Raw genomic sequence first — 7,149 nt, 5'->3', positions numbered from 1 at the left:
TCTCCAGGTACTGATTCCTCCTGGTAACATGTCCAAAGTATGTGACACACTGTCTCACCATCCTATGTCAGTCCTCCAATATTTCAAATTATATATTTAAATAAACTGATGTGAGTGACACATACATACATACATATATATATATGTCCCTCACATCAGTTTATTTAAGTATATAAGGGACCACAAAACCCAACCACAGTATATAGATATATATAGGTTTATTTTATATATATATGTGTGTGTGTGTGTGTGTGTGTGTGTGTAGGCTTATCATATATCTATGTTCATTATTTCCAAGATAAATAAGCTCAATGGAGTCAGCCACAATAATCACACCCAGTAACAGCCAATATTTATTTTATTTATGCACCCTTATTTTGTGTCAGGCTCTGTGCCTAGCTCCTTACGTGCATCCTCCTTTGCTCCAAAAGTAGAGCCATCCTTATCTTCCTTTTGATTTAGAAATAATATTTGGAATCATTATTCCCTGACCTTGAGCATGGAGAATTGTGACCCAGCTGGGGCTGGGCCCTCAAAGACTCACAGAGATACATCAACTGGGCCCTGAGACAGACAATAGATGGGACAATCTCACAAATTATCTTAAGGAAGTTTTCACAAAAGCCCATCAAACAGAACACAAAAGACTTTCAACTCTTATCTTTCTCTATTAGCATTTAGTAAATAGAAATTTGTTGGACCAATGAAGACCCTCCTGACTCCTGTTACTGAAACCTGTACCAATGACTGTTAAGAAAGACAATTCAAAATGTAGGATCACAGTTTCTAGCCAATCTGAAAAGGCTAAGCTTTCAATGGTTTTGCCCATTTGTAATGTTAATATATACTGATGGCTCTGTAACTGTTCTTTGGATGGGCAGACTTGGCTGTGGCAGCATGCCTGTCGGTTTTCCCATTCTTGCCTATCTGTAATATTCTTTGGACTCGGGCAGTCACGGCTCTAGCAGCATGCTTGTCCATTTTCCCACTTTTGTCTGTTCTGTGATATTTCCTTGGATTCGGGCAGACGTTCTACCTCTGGCAGCACGTTTGTCCACTTCCCGCTTCTGCCCTTTTTGAATATATGCCGAATAAAACTTTCTTTTTACTTTACTAAACTTTGTGATGTTTTTCCCCTACAACACTTTGCAAGTAAGGAAACAGAAAGGCTAAAAAACTTGACAGCAGGGCTGGAATTCACATATAGGCCCCTCTGCCTCTAAGGCATATGCTCTGAATCCCTGCGTTTACTGACTCCACTACAGGATAGTCTTTTGCTCTTGCTGTACTCCACAGCATTCCTTAATTTGTACAGAGATGAATGGTTTATAAAATGTCTTCCCAGACACTGACTCATTGGATTCTTACAACTGCTATATGAAACAGGCAAAGGAATTTTTGTCTCTCCCATCTCATATATAACATTGAGACGCAGCAAATTTAAACAGCTTCCACTGGCAAATTAAAACTTACATCTCTATCATCCAAGTTCAAGTCCAGAACACTACCCACTGCATTAAGCTCTTTTACATTCTACTTTTTGTAGAAAAAAACAAGATTTGTCTTCATACTGCTAAATTACTTGTTGAGGGTTAAAAAAAGAAGAGATATAATGCTGGTCAGTTACCTTAAATTATTGCCCCCTCCTACCCCCTGCCATCTCATTAGATTTAAACAGCAATCCCTACATAATAGGGAGTTGTAAATTTGTCTATTTCACACTTGACAAAGGAGGTTTGTGCTGAAAGCATTGCTTCAAGGTCCAAATTTAACCACATATCATAGAGTTACTATAATTGTTTGGAGGAATGTTAAATCTGTCTTTAAAATCACCCTTTAATCACAATTAGCTTGAAAAACAAGTGTGGTTTTAAAGATATTCCAAATGATCTGACATCACTTGATAAACACTGAACCAAAGACCAAGAAAAGTTTCACTCTCTTTGCTTTGTACTCCTTCTTTGACCCCTTTCTGTCTTACTGTGAGTTCCTGTTTCAATTTATTTGTTTAGGGTTTTCAGGTGCCTTTTCTGATGAAGCCTTTCATCTGTGGATGTAGTGGATGTCATAGGGTCCCCTCCACTGCTCTGACCCAGGATCCCTTCTCAGGCTAGACTTCCCATATGAGTTCTATTGTTTTCTTCTTAGGCCCCTTTAGATCTTCTACCCCTCACTCCATCCTCTGTAGTACTGATTGCCCAAACCCAACTTCAAAGTGAGAGGGTGCTCCCCAAGTCTTTGCTCTCCCCAAGGACATAAATATGCAGATGCTTTTCTTTTCAAGGATTTTACTGCTAATCACTAGAGGAAAACAAAACCAGCAATAGAAAAGTTATAAAACATAAAATGTAGTTCTAGTTTCTTAGCTAAAGGTCCTGATTTCCCTCTGAGGTGGTAAATTGAAGCCTCTGTGTGCCCTCTGCTAAAAAAAAAATAAAGGCAATTCTGGGAAGATTACAAAGAAAGGACCACTGACTCTTGAAATCCATTTTTATCGTACCTCCCTGAGGACTGCCTGTTCTTCAGTCTAATTCTAATATGGCAATGTAATCATTACTGCGTATTCTATTCACCCTACCCTCCCGCAGCTTTTTGCACACTACCAAAAAGAGGACTATATAATGAAGATCTTTTTTCTCACACTCAAATCAATGTTCAGTCATCCCCCTCTCTTTAAGTCAGCTATACAGACACCAGACATAGCTTGGAGACAAGGCATAAGGATGACCATTTCAAGTCCTGCATGCCCCTCTCCTCTCTGAGGTTTCACTCCTGTCCCCATACATCACACATCCCAATACCACGTATGTATGGAAATGCCACTGAGGCATTGTGGGGGAACCCTCTCCATGTGAAGTTCATGTCAACCGTCTGCCTTCCCTGGCCACCTGCCACACCACTGCTGCTTTCATCCTCAATTCTCTTCCAAGATAGATAAGTAGTTAGAAGCGATCCCTTTCCACCTTTTTGCCCATGGGGTCAGCAGATGATCCCTGATGTCATTAGGTCCAGGGTTTGTGACTCTACCACCATGCCAGCCCAGAGCATTTCTAGACACTGAGGGGCCAAAGTTCTTGGGGGAAAGACTAATGAATGCCTCCTAGACTCCTGGCAGTTGGCAAAATTCTTCTGGATCCTTTCCTCAGTAACGGTCACTCTTTCTAGAATGAGAAGTATTATTAAAAAAATAATAGATGGATGGGTGGGTAGGTAGGTGGGTGGGTGGGCAGGTGAGCAGGTAGACAGACAGATAGAAGACAGACAGATAGACAGAACAGACAAAAATATGTTCTTCCTTGCCTCAGAAGCAAATTTGCATACTTACAGTCCCATAACCAGAAGGACACTTGATTAAAGTCACACTGCATTCCCCCAACTGCCCTCTCTCCACCACTTCCTTACAAGCAGATTAAATATGGGTAGCCTGTAAGGGGAGCAGGTTGGTGGAGGGTGGGAAATGCCGGAAGAAAAAAAGAGAGAACGATAAAAACTACCAGAGAGTCAAGTGCAACTAATCTGCACGCTCATTTTCTCCTTTCTGTCTGTAGCACAAACCACAAATAATCAAGTACTTTCTTGAAGAGAATGACTATTACATGGAAAAGGACCTAAGAAAGCCTTTGTTGTCAGCATGATGCACCACAGACTATTATAATCAGACAATACATGAGCCAATGGAAATAGTTTTACTTTACAGAATCTTTCTCCATTGTAATTCTGTATAATGGGATCTATCTGATGCTGTCAAATCTGGAGAGGCTGGGGAATATTCAGAATAAGTCCCTTTTGTTCAAAAAAGAACTACGGCAATTCTACCTTCCCAGTGTTTTTATGGTTTGGGTTAGAGTTGGCCAAGATAAAAGAACATAAGGGCCAGAAATCTCCCCTTAAAGAACAGAATAATGAAAACAATGCATTTTCCTGAAATATTTTGACAGAGTGGTAATTAAGAGAGTATCACTCAGGATTGTACACGTTTGACTGTTTTTGTTGTTGCTTTCCTGAAAAAAGATGAATATGGAATAAAGATCCATGCCTTCAATAGTCTCCAAAGCAACCTTACTTGACGTCTTTAAAACCCTGGTTCTATTGTTTTACATGAAAATCACTAGTGTAAATGGGTGAGTACATGTGTGTGTGAGTCTATGTGTGCATATATGTGTGTGAGAGAGAGACAAAGAGACAGAGTATGAATGCGTTGAAGCACTGGCATGTACATCTAAAAAATTTTGTTTTGTTGTTTTTATTTTTTTTCCTTCATCTTTATTTTTGGTAGCATCATTTACATGACAAAAACAGTAAGCAGGCATAGGTTTCAAACATACCAACTTGCTAACAGTATTCTTCAAAGGGACAATGCCAGGATCAAAAGAATGCCTCTTGCTCCAAACACAATTTTACATTTTGAAATACGATTTACTTTCTGAATTGCAGCCAGGCAATTACCATTCACAAATATTTCAAGTGGGAGAAATGAAGTGGTTGCTACTAGCCCCATAATTTGGAATTGCTGCTAACAGATTTTACATATCATCTACTTTTCTGCCATTCTTTTTTAGAAAACACAATGAAATCTTAATATTCCTGCATTTCAAGGCTTATTGTCAGCTTTGCTGATGCTTGAGACAAAACTGTGTAAGTGGCTCCCTCTGGCGCTACTACTAGCATTTGTTCTTTCACGTGTAACAATAGCTGCAATCCAGGTTAGAAGTGAAAGGTAAGTAGCAGCCCTCAGGGCCTGCATTACTAGAAATGTCACTAGGGATACGTTCCTCTAGGGAATAAAATTGCATGAAGAGTGGGGGCATTTCTGATGTGACAATTGTCACTCAGTACATTCCTTGGCCTTTGTCTTCACTTCTTATACTTCTTACACACCAAAGGGAACTGCAAATGGTAAAAGAAAACTGGCCATAGTCCCCCATTCTTGCTGTTGAAAATCCTAATGCCCTAAGAACTGCTGGAATACTTCTAATGAACCTAGAAATGCCCATCAGTCCCCAGCCCAGAACTCCACTTGGTTTGTTGCAAACATAATAATGATTAGAGTAAAAGTGGGGTCACAAAAAATCTGTTTCAAGTGGCAACCAAAGGCTCCAAAATATCATCTCTGAATAGCAGTGGTGGAGAAGGGTAGCATAAACTCTTTCCACTGCTGTGATTAACAGTTGTCTCTGATGACCACTCTTTTCATATAAGTCCTACCCACGGACAGTCAGCATTTGAAATTTAGGCTCCATAAGGGAATGGTTTGGCTCCTAGGTCAGTCATCACAGTGTAAAGCCACAGTGATTAGTTTACAGCAATCTGTAGGCTCTCCCATGTGGATCTTGTCCTCCTCTCTGCCCAGGAGGCAACATGTCCTCCCTGATCTATTTCTCTAAAGCACAGCCAAGCCTCCACCAGCAGCCAGAATGTTAATGCATTATCACTCTGTACACTGAGAAAACAAGTGACCATATGTAGCCTATGCCAGCGGAGCTGTAACTGTGAAGAACAATGGCTCTGAGTCAACAACAGAATTAAACTACTCCCTCTTGTGAAGCTCTTCTGAATATTTTAAGTGTTGCCTTGAAAGTGTGGGATTATGTGCAAGCATAAACATTAGCTTAATGCAATTTTTTGGTACAGAATATGCCAAAGTTTAAAAATCAGAATTGAAACGGAGAAAATAACTTTGGGATAAATTTAATTTTTTTTCATGTGTGATTAAAACATGATTGAAGAGGCAGACTTTATGTATAATTAAAGTAGCTTTGTAATTAAGAGATTTAAGCATGTATAGAAAATGATACAGCTTAGAGATTTTACAAAGGCGCCTATTAAACATTCACTCCTTAGCAAGCCTATGACTCAAATGTTTTCACATTCTAATGCTGACAGAGTCCTTGAATTTTTTTCAAGCTGCCAATTTCACCATTTCTAAATGTTTTATCCTTCTTTCCATGTGCTAGTGAAACCAGAACAGCCCTGTCTTCCATGCATTAGCCGAAACGGAGATGTAGAGCGCTCTACGTATTAACTTCAAAGGCTCCAGGGGAAAAAGGAAGGATCCTCACAATCACTGAGACAGTGTCTGACTCATCTTTGCCTTCCCCACTGTGCCCAGCACCATGCCAGACTTAGTATCTAGAAAGTGTTTGATAAATAGCTATTAATCAGTGTGCAAAGAGTGTGTTTCTGTGTCAGTGTGATGGGCTGTCATAGAAAACACCTTTAAACACTTTTTATGCCAGGAACTAAGTGCTTTAATACATTACTTCATTTTATCCCCACAAAAGTCATGAGGTTGGCATTATCAACTCTGTTTTTCAGAAACAAAAACTAAATCCAAGAAAGATGATGTCTACAAAGAATCACACATTTTTATACTAACTTAGCAACAGCATCATATTTTGGGCTAATTAGTGATATGTAACAAGTTTGTTTTTCTCAGTCTTGCTCCTTTTTTTTTTCAGTCTCTTTCCCATGCCCCAGTTTCTCAATCCCCTACTCTCTCCGAACAGCCTCTCGGCCTCCCTAAAAAAAAAAACACAACCCAAACCCGTTGCAGTGGAGTTGACTCCAACTCATAGTGACCCTACAGCACAGAATAGAACTGCCCCATAGGGTTTCAAAGGCTGTAATCTTTACGGAAGCAGACTGCCACATCTTTCTCCCGCAGAGCAGCTGGTGGGTTTGAACTGTCAACCTCTTGGTTAGCAGCCGAGCTCTTAACCACGGTACCACCAGGGCTCCTTTTGGCTGCCCTATACCAGGTCCCTATCACATCCTTCTGACAAACACCTGGCAATGGACTTACGCTTCATCTCACTGGCAATGGTCCTGCTTTAACTGACTTTGCAGCTCTTCCCCATCAATATCTATTTTATGTTTCATTTTGTGTAGCCGAGTATCACATTGGGGGAAAAGAAAAAGTATTCACACTAGAGTGTTGATTGCTGACACTAGCAGTTAGGAGACTTTGGCAATAGTCCAAAGGTGCTCTAGAAAATTGTGAATTTGGGCTCTAGGCTTACATACAGAAAGGATGTCAGGAGGCAAGGGTATGGGGGAATGAAATAATATTCATAATGATAAGAAAAAAGTATACAGACTAACAGATGGACACTGGATTTATTTCCTTTGTGGCCAGGAATAAATTTCCTA

Source organism: Trichechus manatus, unplaced genomic scaffold (genome assembly GCF_000243295.1).
Source record: "Trichechus manatus latirostris isolate Lorelei unplaced genomic scaffold, TriManLat1.0 scaffold00110, whole genome shotgun sequence".
In the NCBI taxonomy this organism is placed as follows: Eukaryota; Metazoa; Chordata; class Mammalia; order Sirenia; family Trichechidae; genus Trichechus; species Trichechus manatus.
The sequence above is the reverse complement of the archived record's forward strand: the minus strand, read 5'-3'. Positions refer to the sequence as shown.